At 38.8% G+C, this 22,855-nt stretch overlaps 1 long non-coding RNA gene across 5 annotated transcripts in view; it reads left to right on the top strand.

Moving 5' to 3' along the window:
* The first annotated feature begins 1,672 nt into the window (after window positions 1–1,672).
* Window positions 1,673–22,855, top strand: part of LOC111574997 (uncharacterized) — a 37,386-nt gene continuing 16,203 nt past the window's right edge. For 2 of the 5 annotated variants that reach the window (XR_008603664.1, XR_004848158.2), the window contains exons 1-3: window positions 1,673–1,860; window positions 2,365–2,514; window positions 22,256–22,330. This is a non-coding gene — a long non-coding RNA (uncharacterized LOC111574997). The remainder of the gene's footprint in view (window positions 1,861–2,364; window positions 2,515–22,255; window positions 22,331–22,855) is intronic. The other 3 variants (XR_002746691.3, XR_004848159.2, XR_004848160.2) reach the window with 3 other exon arrangements.

Here is a 22,855-nt window from a genome sequence, read left to right as displayed (position 1 = left end):
TGGATGGATGGATGGATTGCAAACAATATGAGCATATTTACCTTCAAATATTCAAAACACTATGAAGCTCTGCCATCAAACTGCTTTGCTTGACTGATCAACATTGAACAATTTCAGAAAATTTTTATTTTTTAAATGTGCTAAATGTTGCAAGAATTGGAACTAACCTCTATTGAAATGCTGCCAAGACATTTTTTTTGTACCACAAATTTGCTCACACATTTTCAAATATCCCTCCATAACAATCGTTTTTCCAAAGATCCAGTCACTTACTGGACAACAATTCAGTTCTTTAAATATTATTTCTTACCTAAGGAAGCGAGTATATGTAAGCTGACAGTCAAGACAAATATACCTGTGTGCCTCATATGATGCATCCCTGCTTGGTCATCAGGTAAATCCAACACTCACGCTGACAAATCCATTCATCTCCTCAGTTTCTCATATTGCAAGCCTTGCATTTACCACTGACCTTGAACTTTTCTTGCTGCCTCCTGAGCCTCACTTCTAATGGAACAGGACGGGCTCGCATGGCCATCACTTCACACATCAAACCTAATCAGGCATTCAAAATGGCCTCATCTCCCCATGTAAGCTGCAGCTTAACACTGTGTACTGATTAATCTCAGCCGGTAACACTGTTTGTCCAGTTCACCATCCTCCAGCTCCATCTCAGAGTTCCTCCCCTTTAAAAAACGAAAACAAACAAGGGGCTGTGTGTGTCAGGTGAGTGTGTATTCATCCATGTCTGTGTGTGTGCACGCGTGTTTGTGAGTGTATACACGCCATCTGCTCTGCAGCGGAGAATATTACAGCATGAGATCAGAGGTCCTGGAGCAGATGTGCCAGAGGAGGGGGTTGACATTGACAGAAATGGGAGCAGAGGTGAGGTCGGCGGAGGAGTTCATCAGCATTTCACTGAACTCATTAAGAAAAAGTAGCATTTGTATATTTACATAAAAATGTTTTGACACCCCAGAAATATGGCAAAACCTCAGAAATGATTCTTTGACCCATTGCCTTGTCATTACATCTTTAAAACTGAGTTTGTGTAATACATGCTGTAAGCTAAAAGCATGTTTTTTGAAGGATGTTTGCATATATGGAGACAATGTAGTTTGTTTTTGCTTTGTTCCTTTTCTGTGGCAACTTCTTGAGCCTTCAGCATCATTTTATGGTTAGATCTCTATATGTCTTCTCGACAACTGATTAAACTCTATCTGCAAAAGCCATGGTTGGTCCTCCTGGAAAAACTAGCTAGGGTCTACAAAGTGAAGTTAGTTTTTGTTCTGGATCTTGATTAGACAAAGATGGTAAGCAGCATTTGTACAACATGCTCTCTGCTATAACCTTGGAATTTTCAGTCCTATTAGACATGATGGCACCGATGACTTGATACCATAACAGCACTTCTTCAGCAGCTCCCTTATCAGAAACCCAACATAGAAGCACCTTAGTTGTTTGTATATGTAACCCGGGTAGATGTATATGTAACCTCAGGTTATTAATAATGTGTTTTTAGCCAGTATTTTGAGATAGTCCCTTAATTTGTCTGTTCTCGCAGGAGAATTAGTACCTTAAATTGGCCACAAGGTGGTAGTAGAGGTCCATTATTGTCCTTAAGTTCCTTCGTGCGCGAAAAAGTGCTAGGGGTGGCCATCTTACCGAAATACGCCATGTTTTCTTTCTCTTGCCGCACCCAGTCTTGTGTGGATGCTACGCTCCAGCTAGAGCTGGATTTACGGTACTTAGACAACAGACCATAAAAGAGGTATTTTGCCACTAAAGTTAACTGCAGAAGTTACGGAAGTAGACAAGAACCATCAGACATCTTTGAACCACGTAGAAATCGATATTCCGGTGAGTTATGGGTGTTCTTCAAGGTTTTACCATAGCATGCTAACGCTAGCAAAGTGAAGCTAAAACTGGAAACACGCGCCGTAGTCTGTCTAAAAAAACAGTCGGGATAACTTTGATAGGAATTAAATGGTTTTCCGTTGATATCTTTTAACTGTTTTATGTATTTACTGAGTTATATGTTGTTGCTACTTGAGTAATTTGCTGCTGGCTAGTTAGATGCTGCATATGTTCAAATGCTAGAGTACATTTCATGCGGCTAGACTGAGTTACTGAGTCTTAGTATTGTGTTAAACTGTAAAATATGTTGCATTATCGGCTGTAGGCTGAGGGAAGAATGCATTTAAATTCAGAAGGTTATATTGTTCATCTATGATATGCTGTATTGTTATGTGTACAGCCTGTTATGAGCCAAGAAAGGACTGGCAGAATGGCAACTTTATTGGAGTAAATGTATTTGACACTTATTATGTATTGTATGAGTAATTGCCCTGCACATCCGTGTAGGCTGTTTTTTTTTTTGAGGATTCTCATCAGCGGGACTCCGATCTTCATCCATCTGCTGTGTGTTGATGTCCATCCACGTTCACATCTCCATCACGCTGGGATCGGCCATCACCTCGGACCGTCTCATCGGACATTCATCATAAGGGGGCGGTAAGATTTTTTTCTCTGAGTGCACTCAATATTTTTTTTTGTTGTTGTTGTTGTTTTGTTGCCCAGGGGTTTGGGTTTGATTTTCCTGGCCGGTCAGTTGTGGGTGAACAAAGACATTTTTATCCTTAGAACTGTTGGCGAACTCGATTGTGATCCTTGCGGACTGTCAGTGGATACAATGTTTTGGTCGTTTCATCATCAATAAGCTAACTGTGTGGCTTCAGTATATTTTTTTTCCTAAAAATTTACAGTCTGTTGTCATTGTGTGTTTTTGGGGTGACTCTATTCTTAACAAAATTCCTTCCCGAACCAGAATTACACCTTAAGATTTCAGAACCGAAAGGGAGGGCTACATATACAATCCAGCCAACAAGGTCAGTGAGCTTAACTGTGACTTCTCCTTTATGTCCTGCTGCTAACTGCAATATTTAAAACTAACTGGCTGTCAGAAACAGCTGCTGCTTTGCAATAAAACCTAACGTGTTTCAGCAGATGAACAGTTTTAATGTGAAGTTGCAGCATAACAATGTTTAATTTTATTAGTGTTAACAGACCTCTGCTGCAGCCTTAGAAGCATCGTGAGTAAACAGAGAAGCTGATATCAGGGGGATAAAGTGTTTTAAAAGTATGCTGAATTAAATGCATGCACTAATTCATGTGAATCTCTTATATGGGAATTTCTGATTCTTGAATTAACATTGAAAACTACAGTATAAAGAGATAATTACTGATTATAAATACAGCAAATGGTTGAAGAAAATTTAGAGCATAAATAATATCAAAAATGAAGGCTTAATTTCATCAAATCTTACTACTTCAAAGCCCCTAAAAAAGTGGTTTCAGAACTATTAATTAAACGCCCTCAGCTCAGCTCCAGATAATCTGCATCACCAGAACTGTTTGGGTGAGGATTCACAGTGACACTGCTGGCAACATGAGCAAACAGCCTCATAAGTGTCATCATGCTTTGATTTAAATGTTGTTTTCGAAGGGATAGAGGTCGCTTAGAGGTGAGGTGGTGGCACACAGAAATATGTGGCATCACATTTTTACAGTCTGTCTTCTGTGCTGGCCACTTCGGACCTCTGAGAAAGGCACCAAACACTCATGTGAAATCAGAAAAACTGTTCCGACTCTGGCAGAAAATAGCATGCTCTCGTTGGATGCCATTACTCATAATAGGAATCCTACTGAGATTTTTTTTTTTCAGAGCTTTTAGGTACAGTGGACAGATTCGCATTCTGGATGGAGTAACCTCTCCAACAGAACAGGTCATCCTGCCTTTGTCGCCTTGCTGCAGAAGGCATTGTGTCACCTCAGCCTATGCTGGCAGATAAATGGAGAAGCTCAGGATTAGTTCAGCTTTTGTGGGGGTATTTTTGTCACCATGCGCATCAACATTCACACCAGCAGCAGCATTTCCAGTTCAATTAGCATTCACAATGCATCCAAAAAGCATTACAAAAGCATGACCACCATCCTCTGCATCGGAGTGTGGTACAGAGACAATAATACCTTTTAATCAGGGTTGGTTAATAAAATCTGCAAAAACCCTGCTGTACGTGCTATTTCACAAGATTGTTATTGTAATTGTAAACTCCTGAAATCCATTCATACATTTAGCAGCAAAGTCAAAGTTCATTATATATATTATATCCAAGTGTGGAGAAATGAAATTAATTCTTCAGAATTCTTGTCGAGGCTCGGCTCACTAAAATGAGATCACATTTATGCAGTTGTTCACTGACTGATTTTAAAACAGCATGAGACAGCCACATACACTACCATTCAAAAGTTCGGGGTCACCCAGACAATTTCATGTTTTCCGCGAAAACTCACACTTTTATTCATGTGCTAACATAATTGCACAAAGGTTTTCTAATCATCAGTTAACCTTTCAACACCATTAGCTAACACAATGTAGCATTAGAACACAGGAGTGATGGTTGCTGGAAATGTTCCTCTGTACCCCTATGTAGATATTCCATTAAAAATCAGCCGTTTCCAGCTAGAATAGTCATTTACCACATTAACAATGTCTAGACTGGGTTTCTGATTCACTTAATGTTATCTTCATTGAAATAAATGCTTTTCTTTCAGAAACAAGGACATTTCTAAATGTAGGTAATGAATCCAATAGTCATTTTGTGAGGGTCTCAGATTCAAATATTCATTTCCCATTTTGGCAAGTATTTGCCCTCCTAAAGTAGTGTGAAAGATCGTTGGCTTGCCTCAAGAGAAAACTTTTGCACTTTGATAAGACGTCTCTTCACAGAGAATGAGCAAAGCAACACATCATCACCTTCCACGTCAATCTGAAAGTCTGAAAAAAGTGCGAAAAGGCAAGCTGCCAGAAACAATGACCTTCCATCTCCAGTATATTATTCTGTGAATCTCTAGTGTGTAAGAAACTAAGGTGAAACTTCAATTACCCTCCTGTCTGCTGAGATGAGGCTTTTTTTTTTTTCGGAGGGGAGGAGTATTGAGCCGCAGGTGAAAATGTTTAATCAGCTTCCGCACTTGGAATGAGATAACGTCGTTGGTTGAGCACAGTGGCGGTAGGGGTGGAGTGGGCTGTATGTGGCTGCTACTACGAATCGCTGCAGCTTTTCTGTTGGAGCTGACAATGAGGCTTTTCTGCAGGCCGATGTTATCTAGCCACAGTGGGTTTCCCCTCATCCAAGTCATTGTGGAGCTCTGTCAGCAACAGCACAATTGGAGTCTCCTTGTATGTTTTTTGTACAATACATTGGTGCTGAGCCTATACTGTGTGCTTACACTGTTATCGAAAGATGGGGTTAGGGTTAGGGGAGTGATTTTTGTTGAGGCTAGCATGAATTTTAGCGACAAACAGTTCTTTGCTTTAGACTGAAACTTTTGTTCGCCCAAAACAGGGTTTGTCCATGACAATGCCCATTCCTTTAATCTTTTTAGTCACCTTCGCCACCGTGGAAAAGCCAAGTCAAATCCTCCTTGGGTGACGTTCATTAAAGTGATGTGTTACTTTCAATTTGTCCATCCTTCACATCCACTGAGAAGTACCAGTTCACCTCTTTCTTCTTTTGACAAAACTGTATTCAATCTGTGGAGGCAAACAAATTATAGTTAATGAGATTTCCTATGTGTCCAGACTTTAGGGACACTCTGTACTGATTCTGTTACAGGGCAAAGTCGTTGTTTGGAGATGTGGGTGTTGTGTATGAATCAATTCAGCAGCCATTTAGTGTGAAAATAATCACAATTCAACATAAAATTTAAGTTTGGTTTATGGAAGTTTTCATCGAAAATTCATCACTCATTTTCAAAGCATCTACAGACGAATTTGACAGCAGATGTTTCTGACAGACAGAGGAAGGTGTAATTTAGTCTGAAGACTCTATTCCAGTGTTCAACAACAATCCAGGGAGACATCCATCACATCCACATAAAAGTGAAGATATAAATTTAACCACTGACAGTAGCCTCAATACACCACAACACAATACAGTTGTAAAGTCCCAAAAGACAAACCTCAATCCACTGCTTCCTTCTCCATATAAAATTCAAAGCTAACAATAAATACATTTCAATACTCTCCTTGGGGATCAGCTAAATGAGTCCTGGTAAGTGTAGGAAATAAACTATTGCAGACAATGAAATGAGATGAGGGTAAAACTGAAGGTAAAACAAACACAACACTCACTATAATTAATTTTTACAGGTATAGATTATTTAGATTGGTTTGAGATTGTAGGACCATAACCTGTTAAACATAATCCATCTTTTTGATGTTAATACTGATTAAATTACTGCAGTGATGCAAATCAGTCAGTCATATCTATACATGCTGAAACATGCTTGCTTCTTTAGCTCACCTTATACAACTGGTGAGTTTCAAAAAAACAAAAAGGAAAGGAGAGGAGACCAAATCAGAGTTTAAAAATATCATTCCTGCACTTTTTGGGTGGCTAGAAATAAGACAAAATTAACACTAAAGCTCTTATGTGTGTCACACTACAATAGTGTAAAGTGTTGACCTGTTATATAGACCATCACTATGTCCTTTGAATTAAAACACTGGGGATCCCATGGATGTAACTGAAACCATGAGTCAAAATGACCAAGTATAATTGACTTAAATAGAATGGAATAGGATAGAATAGCCACTTTATTGTCATTCATAACATACACTAGTTGGTGCACATTTGAATAGAAATTTCGGTGCCTTAGCTCGTCCTCGGACTGGTTAAAAATTATTCAAAAATACATGGATACAGTATATACAGTGTAATAAAATTAAAGTAATATAAGTTAAAAACAAATGAAAAATAATTAAAAAAAAGACTTAATCCTCAGTGGTCTGATTGGTAGTGTACATACAATATGCTCAGTAAACAATAATACTACACCATTGGTACTATACAAGTAGAAATAAACTAACAGCTCCTTTAAATTGCCGTACAAACAACCAGCTGCACAAGAGCCTTTTGTATGGTACAAAGCTTTTCTAATACAACATTTCCACATAATAGAACTCGTTTGACTAGCCTTACCATTAAAGAGCCCTGTGGTAAGGGAATTAACCTAGCATTGGCACACATTAGAAATTTGATTAAAAGCAGTAAGGCTTCATATACATCAGTTTGTTGGAAATGTCCTGTTTTAATCACAGGCCATCAAAGACACACAACTCACACCATTCGAATGCCAGAAAGTCATTTCAGTTGTATGAGATTAGTCTTATTACAGTTTTTTTTCCTACCATTGCCTGGCTGCATGTGCTTAACTACACTACTGCACACTTCTGCTGCAACATGTACAGTCTCTACCCATAAGAGACATTTGATTGAAACACCACCTGTTTTTCTGCTGCATTTGCAGTTGCTGAGTTTGCAGAGCATACAATCTGCACTTCAAGAGATGTTTACATACATGCATATCCATGTAGTACTGCTGTTGAAGGAAAGAAACACCCTCAGTGGTGTCACTTTTATTATTCTCATGTATTTTATGTTCTTGTTATAGTCAGTTTTGTATTATTAGGAAGAAAAGGGTGAAGTGTGAATCGTGGAATAAATGTAATCCGTCGCAGAAAACCTCGAATGACTGACATGATCATTCTTACAAGATCTTTCTTCACTTACAAGAAACAAAAAGCTAAATCTGCAGTACATGTTACTGCCAAATTTAAGTAATCACATTTAAACTCTTTATCTTTAACACATTTTGAATTAGTCAGTGATTGGCACCATACCACTACAACAATACATTTGTCTTGATTCACATGGATTGTTTTTCTCAAGTTCTTTTCTGGAGTCGACAGACTGGGAGCTCTTTGTAGAGAAAATGTCTGGCAGAGATTCAGCAGAAGAACCCATTTGTATGAAAAAATAAAAGTTAAATATAGGAGCGATGTCCCAGTTACTGAGAAACACACTCTGACATCAGGACCGAATTATAAAAGCTGTTTATGCTGAGCATTTGACAATTACAGCATTACATAAATACTACGGTTGTTATGGAGACATAATGATGAATCACCAGCAGATGAATTGTCATTTCGGTGTCTAAATGGGCTCAGAATTACTGGGATACAGCTGCGTACTCCAATTTAACCACAGCACTCAGCTGCAACCTGTGGTGCATAGAATGACATGCTGTAGAACGCTTTTGGAGTAGAAGCACATCCATTGACTTCAGAGACTAATAATGACTGTAGATTTATTACATGACTGAAATATGACGTTTCTTGTTGACATGTGTTTACTTGAGAATGGATATTAGCAGATTTACGTACATTTATGTGGACAAAACCTTGTGGAATAGAGATGAAAAAGCCTTTGACATGTTTCAGATCTGAGCAAAAATAGAAGTAAGGGTTTCTGTCAATGTTCAAACCTTCTCGGAAATCTTCCCCTACTTCAAATGTTCTTCAAAGTAACTTTAGGAATATTAAGCTGACATTATGCTTTCATGCATAATTTTTCATCTTTGTCTTAAACTCTTCATGCATCTAGATGAATGTGACAAAATGTGCAAAGCCAAGTAAGTTCCGCATTTGGGCATTAAGAATGTATCTCTAAGAGATGTGAAGGCACGTTTTTTGGTCCGTGAATCGTCTCACCCGTGCTAACATCCACCTAATATCTTCCACCTTCCTCTGCAGCAACAACTTTACCGTCCCCTCTGCCAACATCAGGCAGCAAACCCTCAGCGTGAAGCCTAATTCCTCCTCAATAGCAGTCGTGTTGGTTTCACCTCCTGTGTGCCGAAAGGGATTATGGTTAATGGAGTTGTTCAATACAGAGGCAGAATTAGCCCTTGCTGATCTTCCAGTGTGGTTTCAGCTCAGGTTCATTGTGTGCCCTCAGATGGAAGCGATGAAAGTAGATGAGATTTTAGAAGTTGGAGGATTTTTAGGAGGAATTTTTTAGGGTTGTTTTTTTTTTTTGTGAGTGCAGGTAGCTGAGAGAAAATGCCTCTGTTGTGTTTTGCATATTTGTGTTAACAATTACTGTGAGAATTGTTATGTGTTGCAGAGGAGAAGACAGAACGAATAAAATTTTTTTAAAAAACATTGCAAAAATATCGATTCTGCAAGACGAGTGTTTAACTGCGCATAAGCGTGTGGAGTAAATTCATGTATTTAATGTACAGGACATGAGCTTGAGGCTCAGAAGGCTGAAATACCTCGATAAATGAACATTATGTAATTTCACCATGCATGAAGTGTCTTCCTCGCCTTCTAAAAAAAGCCATTATGAAACCGTTCTGTGACTATAGTGACACCTACTGTCACAAAGCCAATTAAAGTGATTGATTTCTTTTTAAATTATTTTAATTACACTATACCTATCCAACTGAAAATGAGCTATTTATGGCATTTGGCACAGCAGTCATGTTTCTTTTCTTCTTTTGTTTCCTATGTTACATTCTTACACAGACGGCATTTTCCGTGTGTGACTCTTTACGCTGACCATGACAAACTGTGCTGTTGTTGCTTTTCGTCTTTAGTGACATTTTCAAGCAGCACTTTCTCCCAGGGCTGTGTTTGCACCTGACAACCTGCATCACTCCAAAAATTTTAGTTATAGATGGTTAAAGTTAAGGTTGCATTGTAGTTGAGGGCTACACAGCCTGAGGCGACGGTTCCTTGGATGGGTGAGGCAGTCGTATCTCCACAGTAGCACCAAATCTACACAGGACTAAAACATAAAAAGCATCAAGTTTAGCCATTGAGCTCTGGAAATATGAATATGATTGTGAAAGTAAGACTGTATTTATGACATTAGAAGCCTGTTTTGGTAGATAATGTTTTCTATTTATTGAATACTTTAATTTTAAATCACTGAGTCAACTTTATTGTAAAAAATATGCTAATTTAAAAAAGCGATAGAGTACAAATTTACATGTAGACTAGCCCAAATGACTGGGAGTAAATTGAAAGGTTGTTTGTGTGTCCTCTTACTATACAATCTGCAATATCCTTTGACCAAACAGATGCCAAAGATTTGTTATTGATAAGCTTGGCTTTCTCCTAACAAAGTAGCCTGTCACTGCTGCTAAAGAGGCAGTTCATGAGGTCTGTGGTTCATTAGGACCAACTGGCTAAAAAACAATTTCCAAAGTACAAAAAAAGGAGGCTGATGCACACTGCTTAATTGACAGTCTTTTATTATCCACACAGACTCATGTTTCAGCACTACTTTGTCTTCATCAGAGTCAAAGTGAACAAGGCAAACAAATATAGTCAATCTTAATCAGGTACACATAATAAATTGGTTGAACGGGGACCTATTAGATGATAGATCAAAGGGTGGGATTTCCCGTAATCTGTGTCCAATTGCCACAACCCCAACACCACATCAGAAACACAAGGAAATAGACTGCTAGACATACGTTAAACATGGATTGTGCTGTTGCTTATCATTATATACAAACTAATCAGGGATCTGTAATATAAATAACAAGAAAAGCACAGAGTGCAGTACTCTGCCAAGGCTGCTCAGTCGTTATATGATTTCCAATAAATCTATGAGTCCCAATAAGTCCGCAGCAGTCGATTTGTAGTAGGATCGGAATCATGTGATCGTCAACAGGCAGCTGACAGTGTTCACTTCTTGTCATAGTTACAGTGACGCTATCTTGCAATGATACAGAAACAACAAAGCCGCATTACTGCCAAAATCTAATCAGGTGATTCTTGTGTCATTTCTGACCTTCCCTGAAAATTTCATCCAAATCCATTAGTCTGTTTTTGAGTAATGTGCACAGATAAACAAACATAGGCCAATCATCACTTAACTCTGCAGCGTTCGTTGGAGGAGTAAATATCTGAGGTATAGAAAGAGTCATCCCTTTTCCCAAACAGGGTAACAGCATCACCTCACTGTTCCACAGAGAGCCATATTGGCTTCACACTTTAAACACAGTGGAGCGCATTAATGAAGAACAGAATTTGTCATGTTCCTTCTGAGCTGTCAGACTTGATGGACATTTATGGCTGAGTTTTGTACCTTTATTCTTGTAACTCTGGAACTGTGTTCATTTTGTCTCTTTAATCACATTCGCCTTCTGACATAAAGAAATTGTGTGATTTGTCATGTTTCTTCTGGTTTGATACCTTTGACAGACATTTGTTCTCATGTTCTTTTTGTGTTTTGTAGTTTTTCAACCTTTATCTCTGTAACTTTCAGGCAGATCTATCTCCCTGTGTTTCTGGCATGGCGTTGGGGATGTGGCACAGACTTCCCAACTAATTATCCAGTAACTATTGTACACCAGGTTTAGCTTGACAATATGTGTTGATCCACTTTACCTTTAGTGAAGATACAGTATAGTTGTGTAAATGTTTTATTACAATAAAAAGGCTGTGAATTAACCAGATGTGCAAAGAACTCCTTTAGACTAAACAGCAATGCCTCAGCCGTGTCTTAATCGCATATTTCAGTGAATTGTTAGCTTATTAGTATTAATTCCAGCAAGCAGTTGAATGAATTTCTATCCTAGATCCTTTTTGTGAAGTTTTAGTTGAAGTTTGACACTGATTAGAGGGATAACAGTGTGTCAGTTTGAGTCAGCACAAATCTCCCTTTTACACAAGAGGCTGCTGTTAGCATCACATTTCCTCCTGACAGCCAGCTTTGTCTTCTTTTCACCACGACTACATTATTTCCTCGACATTGGGCAGCTTAACAAACTGTCAATTGAATCTTTTTTTTGCAACACTCCTATGCATTTTGCCCGATGATTAGTTTCCAAACATAAATATAGGTTATTTTGCAGAAAATAAGTCCTTTTTTCTTACTTTTCCCACTTCATTTTGCAACATTTATACAGAGAAGCTGCACTAAATCATAGATAATAGAAACAGAAACAAATATTCCACTCTATGATGTAGTTCTTGGTAATTTACTTGCATTTGTGAGAACAGACATAGTTAACTGTCAGTTGCTTGTGACCACAGACACATTCAGTAATGGAGCTACATCTTCAAACTGCACAAATAATGGTTAGCTGAAAAGTGGTCAAATTCTCCGAAAACTGATAGTCCATTTTTGTTGTATTTCTTTCACATCACATAAATAGATTTGTCTATTGGAACAACCTACCTTGGTCAGGACACAAAATGGAAACATCTGTATCTCTGCATACAACACAGTTCCCTGCAGGGTGTCTTAGTGCCTTTCAACAAAAAGCACACAAAGGTGCTGATCCAAACTGACATTTAAAGTTGTTCCATCCGGGCAGAGTATGCAGCCATGCGTTCACCCATAATCTGTCACTGTCGGATGTTGTTGCATTTAAACAAGAGAATAAAATAAGACCCGTGACACCGAACAACTCCCAGACACAGAGTCGACTGTCAGCGGTGCTCAACTTTGCCTATGACCGGCTTTGGTTCAAGTGCTACCCAAAGAGGCATGACAATGTCTTAGTGAGCAGTGATTGTTTTATTCTTTTTCTTCTCTCCATCAGAACAGCTTGACTGTTTCTTTTTTAGTCCGGTGTTTTATAAGCCTCTCATGTTGCGCAAGGGTGAAATTTAGATCATTTCAGCTGTGACACGGATAAGGTCCCTGAAGTGTGTATGTGAACGGTGACATTAACTGGCTGAAGCACTCATCTGTTGTGTGCACCTGCTAGGAGGGCCAATATTAAGTTTTAATTTAATCTCACTCTCCTTTAGCAGCACTGGGGCAACAATGAAAATCTGATCTTTGACTTGGCGTCACTCCATGGCAGGTGGAATGCAGAGGAACTGCTGGCAGACCAGCTGTCCTAAAGTTAGCCCTGGGACTTTAATGTTGGCTTCCAGCCTTTCCTAAAACTCCATAACTCCCACTATGATGATTCTTTTTTTTTTCTTATTTTAGGGATGTCTATTATCTCCAATGAAGATTAATCATAGGCAACGTATACTGTCTGGTTCAAAAACTTCTGGGAGCAAGAGCTGCATAGAAAAATACAGTGAGGCAGAGATGTCTGGAATTAAAATACTGTCTTATGTCAACAGTCTCTATAAAGTAGGTGTGAAAAAAATCTAAGACCTCGTGACAAAAGCATCCAAGTTATTCTGTCTTTATCAGAAGTACAAAGCAATGTAGAAAAATGTGACTTCAAGGCTGCAGAAGGTTCAAGAAAAGCATCACAAGCGCAGCGACATTCTAGGTTATGAGGGTGAAAGCAGCCTTTGTTATGGGACAAAAGAGAAAGAAGACATATTTTAAAAGATGATGAAACCAGGGTTCACAACAGACTAGCAAGCCAGCAGGGACATTCAGTATTTACCGTGTACAGAGTAGGTGGCAGAGCCTAATGGTATTGCATTAAAGGCCTCCTCTAAAAAGAGACTTGTTAAAATGAATTGCCTCACTTTTAATTATAGAGGATTCACTTAGAATGCTTTGGTAGAGCAGGCGCATCACTGCCAGGATCTCGACAAACCCACTGTTGACTCTCCTTTTCATTTTCTATTGATAGTCAGAGAGGAAAATATGTCGGTAGCGGAAATGTTGCATAGGTCTGATGTGCATGCTGGTAGAAATGACACACTAGCAAGGAAAAAAATAATGAAACTCCATGCCATATTCTATGCCTACATGTATTTCTGTAAATCGTATAAGAAACTGACAACTTGAATCTGTTGCTCACAATTTTTCTCTCGTTTCTCAGCTGCAGAATTGCTCACTGCTGGGGCTGTAAGAACAGAGTGGGCTGGGAGACAGAAATCCCAGCATATAATTAGGACTTTAACTGATTTTTCTGGCACCCACTCCATTGAACATTTGAATAATGCTCTCAGTAGAAAATGAATCATGTATTTGGCCTTCTTAAAGCGAAATGCCACTCCAAGACAGATTGGGTCTATGTTGTGATCTTTGGAAGTGGGAGGAAGCTGTACTGTGATGCGAACTTTCTGCTTGAAATTCTTTGGATCAGTGTGCAAATGTGACTGACTCGTATTGTGTATTTGATCAGTGTTCTTGAGAAGATCGATGTGAACACAGAACTGAAGTTCATTCATTGACCAAAAAGGTCTCCTTACGTCGATATTTTCACATTCCAAGAAGCAGCAAACAAAAAATAGAACAACATGGTGTAACAGGAGTAAGACTCTGCAATCATGCTATTGGCTGTATGAGGGTTTTCAGTAGTGCTCTGAGAGAAATACTAACATGCCCTCACTGATGATATAGATAAGCTGGTAGTTACAGATAATCCACATTCTCATTTGCCCATTTTGTTCATTTGCACGATTCTGTATACTCTTAAAAATACTGTCACTATTGTATATTCTGTAGATTGTTTTAAGAAACCATTAGGGATGTCCAATATTGACTTTATTGCTAATAACCAATATGCCGATATTGTCAAACTTTCAATTTCCGATTCCGATATCAACCAATACCGTTACCAATATATGCGGGCTATTTAACAAATTTTATATAACATCACATATCTACTCTCGTGGAATTAACAGATCATGTCTAATTGTGATGCCCCATGGGATGCATTCTCAAATGCAACAAGGCTTTCCAAATGTAAACATTCTGTGCAAAAGCAGAATTTTAGCGGTTTTCACGATAGGCAAAAAACCAATAACGATATTGACCGATAATACATTTTTATGCCAATATCGGGCCGATAATATCGGTGGTCCAATATTGTCGGACATCCCAAGAATCCACCCATCCGTTATTTATACACCGCTTAATCCTCATTAGGGTCGCGGGGGTGCTGGAGTCTATCCCAGCTGACTTAGGATGAAGACAGGGGACACCCTGGACAGGTCGCCAGTCTATAACAGGGCTACATACGGAGACAATTACACTCATAGTCACACCTACGGACAACTTAGAATTACCAGTCAACCTCAGCATGTTTTTGGACCTGGAGAAAACCCACACATGCACAGGGAGAACATGCAAACTCCATGCAGAAAGATCCCAGGAAGGCGAGGGCGTGAACCAGGGATCTTGTAGCTGCACCAAGCCATCTAACCATCAAGCCACTGTGCAGCTGCCTTTTTTAAGAATATAAATATTTTTTTCTTAGTTTATTTTACCTTCAATTTATACCCTAATATTCTGTGTTGTCTTATTGTTTACCCCTTTATTGAATATCCATGCTGCTGTAGCAACTTAGTTTTCTCGGGGGATAAATGAAGTCATCTAAGTCTAATGTTTACCATAGCAGCATTTGTTAATTAGTAACAAATACAAACTACAGCTGTTGAAAATTGTTGTGCAGGTCATTAGTGTTGCAGGTTTTTAACCAGACAACAAAGCTAAGATGGACCAAAAATCTGTTGTAATGATAACACAATGAGAAAAGTGCGGAATAACTGAAGTCCATAAGGTTCATCCTCTGGACACCATGCATACCTGTGAATAATTTTGCATATTATGTAATATTTTGCCTGCTAGTGATAGAACAGTGTTGAGAGATTTCAGCCTGGACTGAAGCAGTGAACTAGCTATCACACGATCGGTAGTGCGGCATGAGAAATCTTGAGAAAAATCTTTCAAAACATCACATCACAAAAGTAAAATAATATCACATGCACCATTTTACAAATCAGAAGGCTAAAAATTGTGTTTCTTGTCTTCTGAGGAAATGAGTAGAAAAAAGAAACAGCAGACAAACAATTTACAAACAATAAGTTTAGTGTAGCATGATTTTACATGCAAGAAAATGATCTGTATCTGTTTTTGGAAGACTAATTTTTTCATTGTTTTATTAATTGTCTGCAAAAGGTATTTTGTAAATGTGTATATTTTCCAGCATTGTGACAACCATTGTGTAACTGATTTGGCCAATAAATTTTAGTTATCATAGTTTTTCAGGCCTCTGATTGCAAATATATCAAAGTTTCATCTTTTACCTCAAACTTACCTGCAAGCAAATTCATGTTTTCTAGGTTATACAGCATTATTTTATGTTATCTGCTCAGTTACAGTAACTGGACTTTAAAACGTTTCTCTGAGAAAATCCACCTCGTCATTCTACTGTGTTGCAAAGGAGGAACATTTCCCATCCCGTCCAATTAAAATCTCAATTTAGCAGGAACAAACTGTTAGTTCCAACCAAGTAGAAATCAAACCCTAAAAATCTGTCTTCCAATCAGCAGGAATCAGAACGTTCTAACCAGAAAATGTTTTGCAAATTCCATCCCCTTTCCTTGGTATAATCACAGACTTGCTAAGCTGGTGAACATGAACAAGGTACATTTAGTTGATGTCAGTGTTTTGATTACTGGAGTTTAAATGCTTGGTGCTACTTGAGCTGCCACTTGGGGTATCTTCTTTTTTCTTTTCGTTTAGCATTTCCTGCTTCAGTGCTATCTGTAATTTAATCACTTCAGGAGGAGATCTGGCCTTGGTGGTAGAAATGCTAAATTGTCCTTTCGTGATTGGTCGCCTCTGCTGACTGTCTGCGACTGGATGTGTCTGATGGAGCTGCAGAGAATGTGGCTTATAGAAACTCAAACAGTTTATGCTTAAAATGATTAAGCTTCTCTTTGTCTCCATCTTTGTCTGTCTTGTCACGTTCAGTTCTGCATTTCTGCCTCATCTTCTGTCCCTCTCTGTCTCCCTCTCTGGTCTAATTCCCTCTGCAGTGGGAGTGACATGTCTCATGTGAGGGGGTATATATCAGTGGGAGTTGATTTAATCAGCATCATGCTTGGGTAAGGCAAGCATTTCTCAGCCAGTCCACTCACTGACCTCCAGGTAGTGAGTGTGTGTGTGCATCTGTGTTTGTGTGTATGTGTAAAGGCAGAAGATTGACACTAGGGGTTTATTGCATCAGCTCATTGTCCCTGGAGAGCACCTCTCTGTACTCCCTGTACCTCCCTTGATTCCCTTCCCTGTGTCTTTAGCTGGGGTTGTTGGTGCCGGGTGGTTCTGGGTTTCAAAAGTATAGCTGTCAGTAGTATTGTGCGCTCTGTCTTGTTTTTTTGTATCTGAGTGCATCAGAGGGGGGCTCAGCATGGTTGTTGTGTTGTGTAGCAGCGTCTCCACCTCTCTGTGTGAGTCTGAGGTTAGCCAGCAGATTGCTACCCTGGGTCATCCATGACAGACTCCACCAAGAGGTTTTGTTTTCCCCATTAAACTGGCTTCTGGATGGGCTGAATTAAGTAGTTTTCACAGCATGAAGTATTATAATCAGCGGTAAGTGGTAGCGCAGCATGAAATTGCATAAATTGGGGATGTGCGGTATTGAAATGCTCGCCAATAGCCACAAATCTCTCTTGTCATTTCAGCTGATGCCAGTTTTATTATACGTCTTGTGTAATAACTCTATTTGTCTGTTCTCTACCAAAAGAGGTGACTTCAGTATATTACATGGTATGCAAGCAATTTAGAAATCATCAACATTAACATCCCAATTTCCAAATAGACATTGGAAACACATTATATGCATCCCATTTTAGCACTCATAATAACAATTCAAAAGGTGATTTTCTTGAAACTTTCTCTTAAAGTCTCCCTGCTGAATTCTAGCTGTGAGACATATTATCAGTTGGACATAAGTGTTTGTATAGCATGCCTTGAGCAGCTCATCACTAGTTACAATCTTATCATTTGCTGCATGTCAATCCTTGACTCTTTCGTTGTTGTATTTCGATGTCTCTACATTGTATCTGTCAATTAAGACACAAAAATGCCTAAAAACTGATTTAAAAAATCAAAAAAGACAAAAAAAAAACTCCAGAAAGAACAACAGATCCACCCTGGAGTGTGCATCCCAGGGGTTCGTCTCTAATTGGTGTGTCTTAATTAAAACACAGACAAGTCCGTTGGCTGATTTATGTGTTGTGCTCATAAGCTCTGCCATCATTACTGTGGTAGTAGAGTGGAACACATTAACGCTGGTGGTGAAAGCAGAGATGTTTGGGTTCGTCAGCTGTGCTCCCTCCCATAGGTGAAGGTCATTTGTGTGAGTGTGGACACCATTAAGTCAAAAAGCACAACTCTGAAATTGGTTCTGAAAGTGTGTTAATGAAAAGCGATCATGAATGTTTTGACCGACCTCAGCAGTCCGGACCAGCTGGTGTGGAATAACCCAACAGGGATTCCTTGCTACTTTGCTTGAATGAAACTTGATCGGACGAAATGCAACATTTAATAAAAAGCAAACAAAAAAATGAAGTTGATGATTGTGTTAAAGTACGATTTGAGCAAGTAAAAATAGCATCAAAATATAAAGAGATGCTGCAGGCTGCACAGTGACTTGGTGGTTAGCATTTTTGCCTTGCAGCTAGAAGATCCCCAGTTTGCATCCCCGCTTTCCCGGGATCTTTCTGCACAGAGTTTGCGTGTTCTCCCTGTGCATGTGTAGGTTTTCTCGGGCTGCTCTGGCTTCCTTCCACAGTCCAAAAATATGCTGAGGTTAACTAGTAACTCTAAATTGTCGATAGGCGTCTCTTTATGTAGCTGTGTGATATACTGGTGGCCTGTCCAAGGTGTCCCCTGCCTTTGCCCTAAGTCAGCTGCAATAGACTCCAGCCCCCCCACGACCCTAATGAGGATTAAGTGGTGCATAGATCATGGATGGACGGATAGAAAGAGATATTGCTCTGTCTTTTGCAGTCACTGATTGGCATGAAGCTCAGAATGTTATTGAGACATGAGAATGTACTAGAAATTCACTAAAGTCTGTTGTATTTCATGGAGCTGAGATGATTTGCTTTTTCTTATTTCCTAAGTTAGCAGCCTGCTGGAGCAGCTGATAACAGCTCAACTCAGAAAAATGTCTGATGTCCATTAAAACACTACTGGATTCTGCTGAAAAGTTTGTTTTGGTTTGTAACTTTTAATTCAAATTTCAAATAATGGCAATATTTCCAACATATACTTACTTTAACAGCATCGCCAGGACAGATTTCTTGGGGAAAAAATGGCATAACAAAGTGAATCTTTATGTTTTATATTGCACTGCACTGATTAATCAATGTAAGCAGCCCAAAATCCATAGATAGATAGATAGACTAAGCCCTTTTTTGTTAGCATTTATTCAGCAATTGTTGGGCAACTTCAGTGTGTATGTAAAGGTAAGCTGAGGAAAATGGTGTGTATCAATGAAAGCAAAGTCTGATCATGCAGTAAATACATCCCAAATTCCATAGAATTCATACGGGTTTTAAAGAAAGATATTGTGAACAGAAACTTGAAGTTGCTTCCAAATGTTTCACCTGTAGTATGCTCTACAACTGTCTGCTGATTTCCTACATCTCCCACAATGCTCTTTAACCACCCTCACAGAACATACTAGACTTGTATTCAGCTTCTGCAGAATTTGCGTGTAGGCGGAGAGAGACAGGAATAAAAGGAGAGCAAGGTGAGCAAGGCAACTGATAGTTCCCTCGGAGAATATTTCTTTTACCACTGTCAAATGTCAGTGCAATGCAGAAGCATTTATTCTAGATCTTCTACATGGTCTAGATGAGTCAGTGCATTTCAAAACGTACTCGCCCACCTTGGACTTTTCCCTATTTTATTGCTTTTCAACACTGAATCATAGTCAATATGATTAGGCTTTTTGACAATGTAAAAGAAAATATTGTTTAATGTCAAAGTGAAAACTAATTTATGCAAAATAATATAAAAAACATTATGTCATACAAGTAACATTAAGTCAATAATTAGTAGATGCCCCAGTGACTGCAATTACACCATTGTGCATATGTGAATAAGTCTCAGTCAGTCAGGTTGTACAGGGATTGTGAGTGAACAGCCCTATTCAAGCCTCAAATTCTCAATTGGATTAAGGTCTGGGCTCTGACTCAGCCACTCCAAAACATTCACCTTGTTGTCATTTAACGGTTCCTGTGTAGCTTTGGTTATATGCTTGGGTCGTTGTCTTCCTGAAAAACAAATACTCTCCCAAGTCACAGTTCTTTCTGCATCAGGATTTTTCTATACTTTCCTGCAATCATGTCAATCTCTACCTTTACTGCCAAGAAGCATCCTCACACCATGATGCTGCCACCACCATGCTTCAAGGTGTGTTTGTGATGATCTGTAGTGTTTGGTGTCTTCAGATTACAGACTTTCAGTTGTCTTCAGTCTCCCACGTGCCTTCTGGTGAACTCTCTTCCAGTATGCACTTTTTTTCCAACAGTTGCTTTCTCTCCATAAAGCTTTGACTGCTGAAGCTTGTAGTTACTTCAAAGGAGTCATAAGTGTCTTGGTAGCCTCCCTCAGTAGTGTCTTTCTTGCACAGTCGCTCAATTTTTGAAGACAACCTGCTCTCAGCAGATTTACTTGTGTGTCACATTCCTTCCATTTTTAATGATGGGGTTACCTGTACTCCAAGGGATATTCATTGACTTGGAAATTTTCTTGTGTCCATCCCCTGACTTGTGCTTTTTAATAACCTTATCACAGCATTGCTTGAAGTGTTCTTTTGTTATATCCAGGAGTACTGAGTCACCAGTGACCGGAACTTCCAGATACAGATGCCTTCATAGTACAGTCACTTAAGACACATTCACTGCACTCAGTTAATCTCCATTTCACAAATTTTGTGACTTAAAGCACCATTTGGCTTCACCTGTGTTGAAATAGGTCAGTGACTTTAAAAGGAATGAGTACTTATGCAATCACTTATTTCATATTTTCAGCTTTAATTGCTTTGTAGAAATGTGTTTTTGCTTTGACATGAAAGAGTATTTTCTTTTTAAATTTGGGTCAAAAAGGCCAATTTGAATTATTCATAATTCAATACTGAAAAGCAATAAAAAGAGAAAACTTCCAAGATGGATGAATCTGCTCTTTTTATAGATGGTGTATTAGGAAAAACTTGTTTTTCATTTCATCTGTCATTAATGGATGAGAAAGCTGATTTTAAAGCGCCAAGTTTACATATTACTGCATTCTAAGGCGTGGTTCTTTCAATGCCATTCTGTTAAAATAAAATCCAGTGAAAACCACTATTTCTGTCAATCACATAATGTTCAGGAATATATGTAAATTATCTATGGGGAAATGTAGACAGAGATGGTTTGATGTTACCTCACAAGATGTAATTAGAAAGCTTGAGTTGATCCAGGGCTTTGGAGTATGAAGGAGATGTCTTCTCTGTCACTGCCATTTTTAATTCAAAGGTTTCTTTTAAGTCCTTCAATCACTGACTATACATTTAATGTACAATACTTTGAGCCAGTGAACAAATAGAGTTTTAGTTTTGACCCAGCAAAGTTCCTGTTTTGGGTGTGGCAGCAGTTTTCTGCTGTCTAATAAATTAATAATCTGAGCAAGCTTGTCAGATCTGTCTTCTTGTTCTGTTAGATAAATTAAACTTTGATGAAATCCACAGTGTTTAGTATTTTGATGTACAGTATACTGAAATGTGCAACAGAAGAATTCCTCTGTTATCCTTTCAACGTGAGGTTTTAAACATTTATTTTAGTTCATCTAAACTGAACTGTGAAGGTTGGGAGCAGTCAGACTTAGTGATGCTGCATTTAATTACAACACCGTCCTATATCCAAAAATGCAATCACGCTGCAGTCTTTCTTCTTCATGCTTTCACTGCTTTGTCAGCATTCGCCCCTGCTGATGTATTGTCTCGCTGACCTGTTGATTCAGATCCACTGCCATCTTCTGCTGGGTTGCTGTCTGTTTTTAATTGCAGTCGTGTCCTGTAACCTCCATCTAACATGTATTTTTCAGATTCATTGCCTATGTAAATCTTTGGAAATTGCTGCGTGAATTACTTCCCACCTCCTCCTCCTCCTCCTCCTCCTCCTCCTCCTCCTCCTCCTCCTCCTCCTCCTCCTCCTCATGTTAGATCAAGACTGCTTCCTCGCATGAGGTTGAAGTGCAACAGCACAACCTGGTGGTCCAATATTTGTCAGCTACACTTCAGTGTACAATTCATTTCTGTTCATTTATGGGTGAATGTAGCATTATTTTTGTGTATTATCTTTCCTTTCCTATCATAATCACCCTTCTATCAATCTGCCCCCCTCCACCTTTTCCATTTTGTCTCATTTGTAGGCCCACATCTATTTTTTCCACCTCAAGTCATCTGTCTGTCCAGCGTCTTCTTGTTCCTCTCTCCATTCTTTTTTTTCTCATCTCCTTTCACACATTTTATACAGGCTTATGAGTGGGTGAATTTTAATGCATTAACAGCTGGTGGCTGACACGTTGTGCTTGAGGCAGCACAAACTGTTCCTCGGCGGCACATATTTGGCAGATGACTCATTATATCAGGACCTTTTTTTTCTTTTTTTTCTTTCCTCCAACAGCTAACTGATGATGTGATGCATGGTGTAATGGAGCATCAATAAAACTGAAAACTGCAGCTGGAGGAGCAATAAAGGGTGAGGTGGTTAGGTTCTGATGTTTTTGGCGGGATCCTGGTGGCAAAATAAATACGGAAAACCATTTGAATTAACTGTAAATGCATTTTATCCAACATTAGAAACAGTGATAACACTGACACTGATGATGTCTGTTATTTGTGGTGTGCAGATGGAACTTCTGTGTATTTCTTCCAAGTAATCAATGGGAAATTGAAAACAGATAGAGAGCCCAGTGCCTTCTCAGGGCGAAATAAAAATCACTGTGGAAAAAAAGGCAGATCTTATTATGCAACCCCCCAAAAATGGTAAAAAAGTAATACAAAAAAAATAAAAGGACACTATATATCACATATGGAATATTCGATTTACATTTTTATTAAGTAATACAGTGGTAGAAGTCATTATGTAGCCATTTTTTCATACATTCCCAATATTCTATGTCCAATATTTAAAAAGAAATCTATTTTCAAATCTGATATTGCATCATGTTCCAATATTTGGCCAAAAAAATATGCATTAAAAAAACAAGCCAAACCAACCATT

This window comes from Amphiprion ocellaris, chromosome 13, assembly GCF_022539595.1.
Source record: "Amphiprion ocellaris isolate individual 3 ecotype Okinawa chromosome 13, ASM2253959v1, whole genome shotgun sequence".
NCBI lineage: Eukaryota > Metazoa > Chordata > Actinopteri > Pomacentridae > Amphiprion > Amphiprion ocellaris.
This window is presented reverse-complemented; position numbering and strand designations above follow the sequence as displayed.